Below are 10,374 nucleotides of genomic sequence, written 5' to 3'. Positions count from 1 at the left end.
TACAATCTCCAGAAAGATGGAAAGAAATGCCAACAAAAATGCCCAAAAAGTGCTTCTAATTATGCAATCAAAGGTACCAAATCCAACATTTCTGGTCAAGGTTAACTATTTGCCATAAAATTTGCAGTGGAGACCATTAACTTAAAAACTAGAATGTGCCTATGACAGGATTTAAGTACATGATGCCTCCAAATGTAAAAGCTAAGATGCCCCTCAGAAAAACATGCACTAGGAACAACGGTGACCAGTTACTGCAGTTCTTCTCTGCAGCACTAGCAACTTGCCACCTCTGAGTCCTGGGAGTTCGTGGATGTTTACCATGATCTCATTAGTGTTGTAGAAAAGGTTCATGTTACCCATCAGAGAAGAATTTGTACTTGATGCTTTTGTGACTATGTGGCATGCTGAGAGATGGGGGGGGGGGTCCACTGGCTTTATTTATAAGTGTGAGCAGGTCAGAGAATAAAATGTGCAGTAGAGCAAGCTTGCACTAGAAGAACACTGAAGCAATTGGATTGCAGAGGTGATGTCAGTAGCTGTCAGTATTGATTATCGTTGTGTGCACTATGGTGGAGGTCATTCACAGAACACCCCCACTTAGGCTGGTCACAGTATTTGCTGAAGACTGGTCACAAATTGGGTTCCCTGAGAAAAAACTCTGGGACCATCTCTCCCTAAAAGAAACTGCTGGAGAGAGGAAGAATCTGAATCAGAAGGAAGTTACAACCAAGCCTTAACTGAGGACAGATTCAGTGGAGAAGTATGAAATCAAGCAAGTTTTTAGACTGAGGCTAGTGAAGGTTTTTTTTCACCCCATTTTTCCCACCCTACCCTGCAGCACCTCTAACTGATCAGTTACTGTATGCAGTGGTTTTTTGAAGAGTGGCTTGTTTATGCACTATCGACTACCTTGACAACAGTATACAACAGCCACTAATACACATGCACATCTTCTCCACAACTGCAGCCCAAGTACACAGAATACACAGTAATACCTAATGAACTCATACATGTCAGTCATATCAAAGCCCAAGCATCTATGAGATCTTCAAGGGGTAAATTTGTTTCCATTTCCTTCCTCCCTCATCAATGGCACTCTGAGATCTATTTGTCAAGATGAACCATGTGTTCACTCTGTCTCACTGGAAAACGTGATATTTGAGGGCAGACTACAAGTTAAATGTACTTTTCTTACTAAAGTATTCCAGACATATTTTGTTATCCTAAATTACGTTAAGCTTGTGTTGTTACTTTGCACTTATCTGAGCTGTGATTATTAGGTTGTTTTTTTTTTTTTCTTGTTTTCAAATAACTAGTGAAGCCATTGTTTCACAATTTCATTCAAATAAAATCGATCATATTATAGCCAGTGGTTTTAGAGTTGAATTAGACAAGCTGAATGAAATATAATAGGTAGAATCCTGCTTACCTATTTTAATGATGTTGATATTCAACAAGTCTTGATTTTTTCTGCTTTGTTTTCAGCTACTAAATTTTTTAGCTGACAATTTTACACACGCACAAGATGCATTCGGATTATTGTCCCTGCTTCCACTTCTCTTATCTCCTTGGCATTCTGGTCAACAATCCCCATCCCCAAACTACCATCAGTTTTTTCCCCTGGAATCACGCCTTTTACTTTTGTTTTCCGGCCCATTTAGTTGGACCAGGGTCACTATTGGTTTGGAATCATCTTTTAGAGCCTGTCTTTTTAATACAGAAGGCTAAGTTTCTAGGGGAAGAAAAACTATCAAAACCATGAACTTGTATTTTTCAATGTCTTTATTTGCGGTATTCACTTGGCAGAACTTTTAAAGTCTTTAGCATCACAAATTCTGTTCCTTGTCTGTTGTAAAGGATGTGTAAGCTTATGAAGAAATGGGACATTTCCATTATTTTACTGTCTTCTTAATTTTGGATATACTCTGATTGAGAATATTTTTTTTTTAATTTTATTTTAGAGCTATAAATAATTCCTGATTTGGAAGTTGAGTCCTATTTACACACACATTGGGCTTGACTGAAAAGCAGCATGAATGTTTTTTTTTTCTTTTCTTTTCTTTTCTTTCTTTCTTTCTTTTTTTTTGTTTTTTTGTTTGCTTTTTTTTTTTTTTTTTTTTTTTAGAATAGCCCCTGTATCTTATTGCATAACCATGTTTTTTTTTTTTTAATATTTTCTTGGGAATTTTTTTTTGGGTTTTTATTATTATTATTATTATTATTATTATTATTATTATTATTATTATTATTATTTTACAACACCATTCAGTTCAACATAATAGCCACAGAATCCCCTGTTCTCCCCCTCTCGCCCACCCCTCCCCCCAGCCCACCCCCCATTCCCACCTCCTCCAGATCAAGGTCTCCCCCGAGGACCGGGGTTGACCTGGTAGACTCAGTCCAGGCAGGTCCATTCCCCCCTCCCAGACCGAGCCAAGTGTCCCTGCATAAGTCCCAGGATTCAAACAGCCAACTCATGCAACGAGCCCAGGACCTGGCACCAATGCACAGCTGCCTCCCAAACAGATCAAGCCAAATGACTGTCTCACCCGTTCAGGTGGCCTGATCCAGTTGGGGGCCCCTCAGCCTTTGGTTCATAGATCCTGTGCTTCCATTCATTTGGTTATTTGTCCCGGTGCTTTATCCAACCTTGGCTTCAACAGTTCTCGCTCATATAAACCCTCTTCTTACTCACTAATTAGACTCCCAGTGCTCCACCAGGGGCCCAGCCGTGGATGTCTGCCTTCAGATTCCTCAGTCCTTGGATGGGGTTTATGGCACCACTATCTGGGTGTCTGGCCATCCCATCACCAGAGTAGGTCAGTTCCTGCTGTCTCGCGACCATTGCCAGCAGTCTTTTGAGGGGGTATCTTTGTGGATCTCCGTGGGCCTCCCTAGCTCTCTGCTTCCTCCCCTTCTCACCTTCTCATGTGGTCTTCATTTACCATGGTCTCCTATTCCTTGTTCTCCCTCTCTTTTCTTGATCCAGCTAGGATCTCCCACTCTTTCCCTCGACTGTCGCCCTTCATTGTTCCCACTCATGACCAGGCTATTCATGTAGATCTCGTCCATTTCTCCGTGTCTTTTTTTGGGGTCCCGTTTTCCAGGTAGCCTCACTGGTGATGTGAGTAGCAGTCTAGTCATCCTTGTTCCACATCTAGCATCTTCCTATGAGTGAGTACATACCATATTTGTCTTTCTGAGTCTGGGTTACCTCACTCAGGATGATTTTTTCTAGATCCATCCATTTGCCTGCAAACCGTGTGATGTCATTGTTTTTCTCTGCTGAGTAGTATTCCATTGTGTATATGTGCCACAATTTATTTATCCATTCTTCAGTTGAAGGGCATCTAGGTTGTTTCCAGGTTTTGGCTATTACAAACAATGCTGATATGAACATAGCTGAGCAAGTGCTCTTGTGGTATGATTGAGCATTTCTTGGGTATATGCCCAGGAGTGGTATAGCTGGATCTTGGGGGAGATTGATTCCCAATTTTCTAAGAAAGCGCCATATTGATTTCCAAAGTGGTTGTACAAGCTTGCATTCCCACCAGCAGTGGAGGAGAGTTCCCCTAGTTCCACATCCTCTCCAGCATAAAGTGTCTTCAGTGTTTTTGATCTTAGCCACTCTGACAGGCGTAAGGTGGTATCTCAGAGTTGTTTTGATTTGCATTTCCCTGATGATTAGGGAAGTTGAGCAATTCCTTAAATGTCTTTCAGCCATTTGGGATTCCTCTGTTGAGAATTCTCTGTTTAGTTCTAAAGCCCATTTCTCAATTGGACTGTTGGTCCTTTTGATGTCTAATTTCTTGAGTTCCTTATATATTCTGGATATCAGTCCTCTGTCAGATGTGGGGTTGGTGAAGATCTTTTCCCATTCTGTAGGCTGTCGCTTTGCCTTGTTGACCGTATCCTTTGCTCTACAAAAGCTTCTCAGTTTCAAGAGGTCCCATTGATTGATTGTTTGTCTCAGTGTCTGCGCTACTGGAGTTATATTTAGGAAGTGATCTCCTATGCCAAGGCGTTCAAGACTATTTCCTACTTTTTCTTCTAGCAGGTTCAGAGTAGCTGGATTTATGTTGAGGTCTTTGATCCACTTGGACTTAAGTTTTGTGCACGGTGACAGATATGGATCTATTTGCAGCCTTCTACACGCTGATATCCAGTTATGCCAGCACCATTTGTTGAAGATGCTTTCTTTTTTCCATTGTACACTTTTGGCTTCTTTGTCAAAAATTATATGTCCATAGGTGTGTGGGTTAATGTCAGGGTCTTCAATTCGATTCCATTGGTCCACATGTCGGTTTTTATGCCAATACCAGGCTGTTTTTATTACTGTAGCTCTATAGTAGAGCTTGAAGTCGGGGATTGTGATGCCTCCAGAAGTTGTTTTATTGTACAGGTTTCTTTTAGCTATCCTGGGTTTTTTGTTTTTCCTTATGAAGTTGAGTATTGTTCTTTCCAGATCTGTGAAGAATTGTGTTGGTATTTTGATGGGGATTGCATTGAATCTGTAAATTGCTTTTGGTAAGATTGCCATTTTTACTATGTTAACCCTGCCTATCCATGAGCATGGGAGATCTTTCCATTTTCTGAGATCTTCTTCAATTTCTTTTTTCAGGGACTTAAAGTTCTTGTCATATAGGTCCTTCACTTGCTTGGTTAGTGTTACCCCAAGGTATTTTATGTCATTTTTGGCTATTGTAAAGGGTGATGTATCTCTAATTGCCTTCTCAGCTTCTTTGTCCATTGTATATAGGAGGGCTACTGATTTTTTTGAGTTGATCTTGTATCCTGCTATGTTGCTGAAGGTGTTTATAAGCTTTATCAATTCCTGGGTGGAATCTTTGGGGTCACTCAAGTATACTATCATGTCGTCTGCAAATAGGGAAAGCTTGACTTCTTCCTTTCCAATTTGAATCCCCTTAATCTCCTTATGTTGTCTTATTGCTCTGGCTAGAACTTCAAGTACTATATTGAATAAGTATGGGGAGAGTGGACAGCCTTGTCTCGTTCCTGATTTTAGTGGAATTGCTTTGAGTTTCTCTCCATTTAATTTGATGTTGGCTGTTGGTTTGCTATATATTGCCTTTATTATGTTTAGGTATGTTCCCTGTATTCCTGATCGCTCCAAGACTTTTATCATGAAGGGGTGTTGGATTTTGTCAAATGCCTTTTCTGCATCTAGTGAGATGATCATGTGGTTTTTTTCTTTGAGTTTGTTTATATGGTGTATTACATTGACAGACTTTCGTATGTTGAACCACCCTTTCATCCCTGGGATGATGCCTACTTGATCATGGTGGATAATTGTTCTGATGTGTTCTTGGAGTCTGTTTGCCAGTATTTTATTGAGTATTTTTGCATCAATGTTCATGAGGGAGATCGGTCTGTAGTTCTCTTTCTTTGTTGCATCCTTGTTTGGTTTAGGAATCAGGGTAATTGTAGCCTCATAGAAGGAGTTTGGTAATGTTCCTTCTGTTTCTATTATGTGGAACAATTTAGAGAGTATTGGTATTAACTCTTCTTTGAAGATCTGGTAGAATTCTGCGCTGAAACCATCTGGTCCTGGGCTTTTTTTGGTTGGGAGACCTTTAATGACTGTTTCTATTTCCTTAGGGGTTATTGGACTATTTAAATAGTTTATCTGGTCTTGATTAAACTTAGGTATGTGGTATCTATCCAGAAAAATGTCCATTTCTTTTAGGTTTTCCAGTTTTGTGGAGTAGAGGTTTTCGAAATATGACCTTATAATTCTCTGGATTTCCTCAATGTCTGTTGTTATGTCCCCCTTTTCATTTCTGATTTTGTTGATTTGGATTCTCTCTCTCTGTCTTTTGGTTAGTTTGGATAAGGGCTTGTCTATCTTGTTGATTTTCTCAAAGAACCAACTCTTTGTTTCATTAATTTTTTGTATTATTCTCTTATTTTCTAATTTATTAATTTCACCTCTCACTTTGATAATTTCCTGGCGTCTATTCTTCCTGGGAGACTTTGCTTCTTCTTGTTCTAGAGCTTTCAGATGTGCTGTTAATTCACTAGTGTGAGATTTCTCCAACTTCTTTATGTGGGCATTTAGTGCTATGAATTTCCCTCTTAACACTGCTTTCATAGTGTCCCATAAGTTTGGGTATGTGGTGTCTTCATTTTCATTGATCTCTAGGAAGTCTTTAATTTCTTTCTTTATTTCTTCCTTAACCCATTGGTGATTCAGTTGAGCATTATTCAGTTTCCATGAGGTTGTAGGTTTTCTGTAGTTTTTGTTGTTGTTAAAATCTAGCTTTAAACCATGGTGATCTGATAGAACACAGGAGGTTATTCTGATTGTTTTGTATCTGTTGAGATTTGCTTTGTGGCCAAGTATGTGGTCGATTTTAGAGAAAGTTCCATGGGGTGCATTCTTGTTAGGATGGAATGTTCTGTAGATATCTATTAGGTCCAATTGGGTCATGACATCGGTTAAGTCCTTTATTTCTCTGTTAAGTTTCGATTTGGGAGATCTGTCCAGTGGTGAAAGTGGAGTGTTGAGATCTCCCACTATTAATGTGTGGGGTTTTATATGTGGTTTAAGCTTTAGTAATGTTTCTTTTACATATGTGGGTGCCCTTGTGTTTGGGGCATATATGTTCAGAATTGAAACTTCATCTTGGTCGATCTTTCCTGTGACGAGGATGTAATATCCTTCTTGATCTCTTTTGATTGATTTTAGTTTGAAGTCTATTTTGTTGGATATCAGGATGGCTACCCCTGCTTGTTTCTTAAGACCATTTGATTGAAAAGTCTTTTCCCAGCCTTTTATTCTTAGGTAGTGTCTATCTTTGAATTTGAGATGTGTTTCTTGTATGCAGCAGAAAGATGGGTCCTGCTTTTGTATCCATTCTGTAAGTCTATGTCTTTTTATAGGTGAATTAAGTCCGTTGATATTAAGGGATATTAATGACCAGTGATTCTTCATCTCTGTTATTTTTGGTGGTAGTGTGTGTGTACTTCTCTTCTTTGGGGTTTACTGTTGTGGCTTTATCTATTGCCTGTGTTTTCAAGTGTGTATCTGACTTCCCTCGGTTGGAATTTTCCTTCTAGTGCTTTCTGTAGGGCTGGGTTTGTGGATAGGTATTGTTTAAATCTGGCTTTGTCTTCGAATGTCTTGTTCCTTCTGTCTATGATGATTGAAAGTTTTGCTGGGTATATTAGTCTGGGCTGACATCCATGGTCTCTTAGTGTCTGCATTACATCTGTCCAGGTCCTTCTGGCTTTCAAAGTCTCCATTGAGAAATCGGGTGTTATTCTGATGGGTTTACCTTTATAGGTCACTTGGCCTTTTTCCTTGGCTGCTCTTAATATTCTTTCTTTATTCTGTACATTTAGTTGTTTAATTATTATGTGTCGAGGGGACTTTTTTGGGGGGTCTAGTCTGTTTGGTGTTCTATAGGCTTCTTGTATCTTCATAGGCATTTCCTTCTTTAAGTTGGGAAAGTTTTCTTCTATAATTTTGTTGAATATATTTTCTGTGCCTTTGAGTTGGTATTCTTCACCTTCTTCTATCCCTATAATTCGTAGGTTTGGTCTTTTTATGGTGTCCCAGATTTCTTGGACATTTTGGTTCATGACTTTGTTGGCTTTAGTGTTTCCTTCGACTGATGGAACTATTTCTTCTACTGTATCTTCAATGCCAGAAATCCTCTCTTCCATCTCTTGCATTCTGTTGGTTATACTTGCATCCGAAGTTCCTGATCTTTTACTCAGGTTTTCTATTTCCAGCATTCCCTCTGTTTGTGTCTTTTTTATTTTTTCAATTTCCCTTTTCAGTTCTTGGACTGTTTCCTTTGTTTGTTTCATTGCTTTTTCATGATTTTCTTTCAGTGCTTTATTGTTTTCTTCCAGGATTTTAATGTTTTCTTCCAGGACTTTATTGTTTTCTTGGAGGGCTTTATTGTTTTCTTCTAATTTGTTTGCCCTTTCCTCTAGTTGTTTACAGCGTTCTTCCAATTTTCTTGTCTTTTCCTCTACACAAGCCTCTACCTTCTTCATGAAGTTACTCATAAGGCTACTTTCTTCTGCTTCTTCCAATTTTTGGTGTTCAGGTCTAGATGTTGGAGGCGAGCTAGGTTCTGGTGATGCTGTATTGCTCTTCATTTTGCTGTATGTACTTCTGCTTTGACGTCTGCCCATCTCCTTGTGGTTCCTTCTTGGTCTTATCAGTGGACTTGTTTCACAAAGAGCTGACAGACTCAGGAAGACTCTCTCTCTTGTCCAAAAGGGAGTTCTCTTGTCCAACTCTTTGGTCCAGAAGGGAAGTCAGGGGCAAGCTCTGGTCCAGAATGGCAGTCGGGGACAGGCTGGGAGCTGGGGGCCGGTCTCTAAGTCTCAGGAAGTGGCTGGGGTCTTGGGCAGATGGGCGTGGGGGCAGGGCGCGGAGACTGCAGGGGCTGCCGGGGGCTTGGAAATGGGGATCCCTCGGTGGCCAGAACCCGGCGCCAAGCTGGGCAGGTCCTCCCGGGGTGGCTGGTGCCCAGGGATGGGGTCCGGGTTGGACCCGGGTACTCACCTCTGGTCCAGAAGGGAAGTTGTCGGGGGCAGGCTGGGAGCTGGGGGCCGGTCTCTAAGTCTCAGGAAGTGGCTGGGGTCTTGGGCAGATGGGCGTGGGGGCAGGGCGCGGAGACTGCAGGGGCTGCCGGGGGCTTGGAAAAGGGGATCCCTCCCGGTGGGGCTAGAAGGGGAGCTGCCCGGTGGCCAGAACCTGGTGCCAAGTTGGGCAGGTCCTCCCGGGTGGCTGGTGGCCAGGGATGGGGCCCGGGCTGGACCCGGGCACTCACCTCTGGTCCAGAAGGGAAGTTGTCGGGGCAGGCTGGGAGCTGGGGCTTTGTTTGTTTTTTGAGACAGGGTTTTTCTGTGTAGCTTTGGAACCTGTCCTGGAACTCACTCCAGGCTGGCCTTAAACTCATAGAGATCCACCTGCCTCTGCCTCTTGAGTGCTGGTGTTAAAGGTGTGGGGTGCCATCACCACCCTACTATGAATGGTTATTTTTCATTATCATGTATTTTCACAGAGTGAATTTAAGTAGAAGAGAGTGAAATAAACATTCAATGGAGAATTTGCAGGGATAGCTAGCAAACTATGGTTGTACAAATCTGTCAATACAGTGGTTGACCACTACATATCATTTGAGGACATTGGTTCTGGTACCATTTTGACCCTGATATGTGTGTTCAGGCATTTTACTTTTGTATCCAATTGTGATATTATTAAATTATGAACATTAAAACATATGGCAGCTGTCTATGGCTGTCATAAAACATCATGTCCAAGGAAATTTATACAAGAAAGTGTTTAATTTGGGCTTACAGTTTCAGAGGGTTAGAGTCCACTATGGCAGAGATAAGGCATGGTGATCAAAACTGCTGAGCGCTTACATGTTGATCCATAAGTATCAAGTAGAGAGGGAGAGAACTTCACAGAACACACTGGAAACAATTCAAGTCTTTGAAAACGTAAGGCCCATCTCAGTAACGCATCTCCTCCAACAAGCCACACCTCCTAATCTTTCCTAAACAGTCTCCAAAACTAGGGTCCAAGTACTCAAATATATGACTCTATGAGGGGCATTCTCATTCAAACCACCACAGCAGTCAAAGTGCCTAGATTGCTGCAGTTCAATGTCAATTCTCTGAACTAATGGACCTGCGTAGAGTAAATCTCACAGATATGTAAACGACACATAAGTCTTGGCTCACTGGTAGATGATTTCTCCTTTGACTTCTTAAACTTTAAAAAACCCTAAATGCAATAACTGAAGTTTAGAGATTGGGATGTTTATTTTTCCAATAGTTTCCCATGTCCCTTTCTGCTATAAAAGTATAAGTACCTTTTCATGGATGTTTTCATCCCTGCAAATTATCCTATTCATTCTGGCACACTCTCACTATGATTTCTAGGGGAAAAACAAAGTGATAAGTGAATGGCACCAAGAGACATTTCACCTAATGATTAAAATAATTGATTATATTTCAAAAGTCCTTTTCTTTCCCCACCCACATCACCTCTCTTTTTACACAAAATGCAATTACACAATTTAAAAGATGGGCACATTCCTGAGGATGACTGATAGAGATATCTCAAAGTAGAAATGCAAGGGCCATCTAGTGATAACATACATTGAAAAAGTTGTCAGCCACTAAGGCCTTTGAAAGCTTTTACCTTATTAAGTAGTGTGAACCATACCAATGAGAGTGTACCAGGGAAAGAAGTAGGTTCCAGGTCATACTGGGCAGTAGGGGCCAAAAAGAAGAAAGAACCAAAGGAAGGAGATCCTGTGGTAGCCTTCCTCAGGGGCAATTCAAGGACACAAAGGGAAAGCTGTACTGACCCTTTTTCCC

Source organism: Peromyscus maniculatus, chromosome 7 (genome assembly GCF_049852395.1).
Source record: "Peromyscus maniculatus bairdii isolate BWxNUB_F1_BW_parent chromosome 7, HU_Pman_BW_mat_3.1, whole genome shotgun sequence".
Classification (NCBI taxonomy): Eukaryota; Metazoa; Chordata; class Mammalia; order Rodentia; family Cricetidae; genus Peromyscus; species Peromyscus maniculatus.
The sequence above is the reverse complement of the archived record's forward strand: the minus strand, read 5'-3'. Positions refer to the sequence as shown.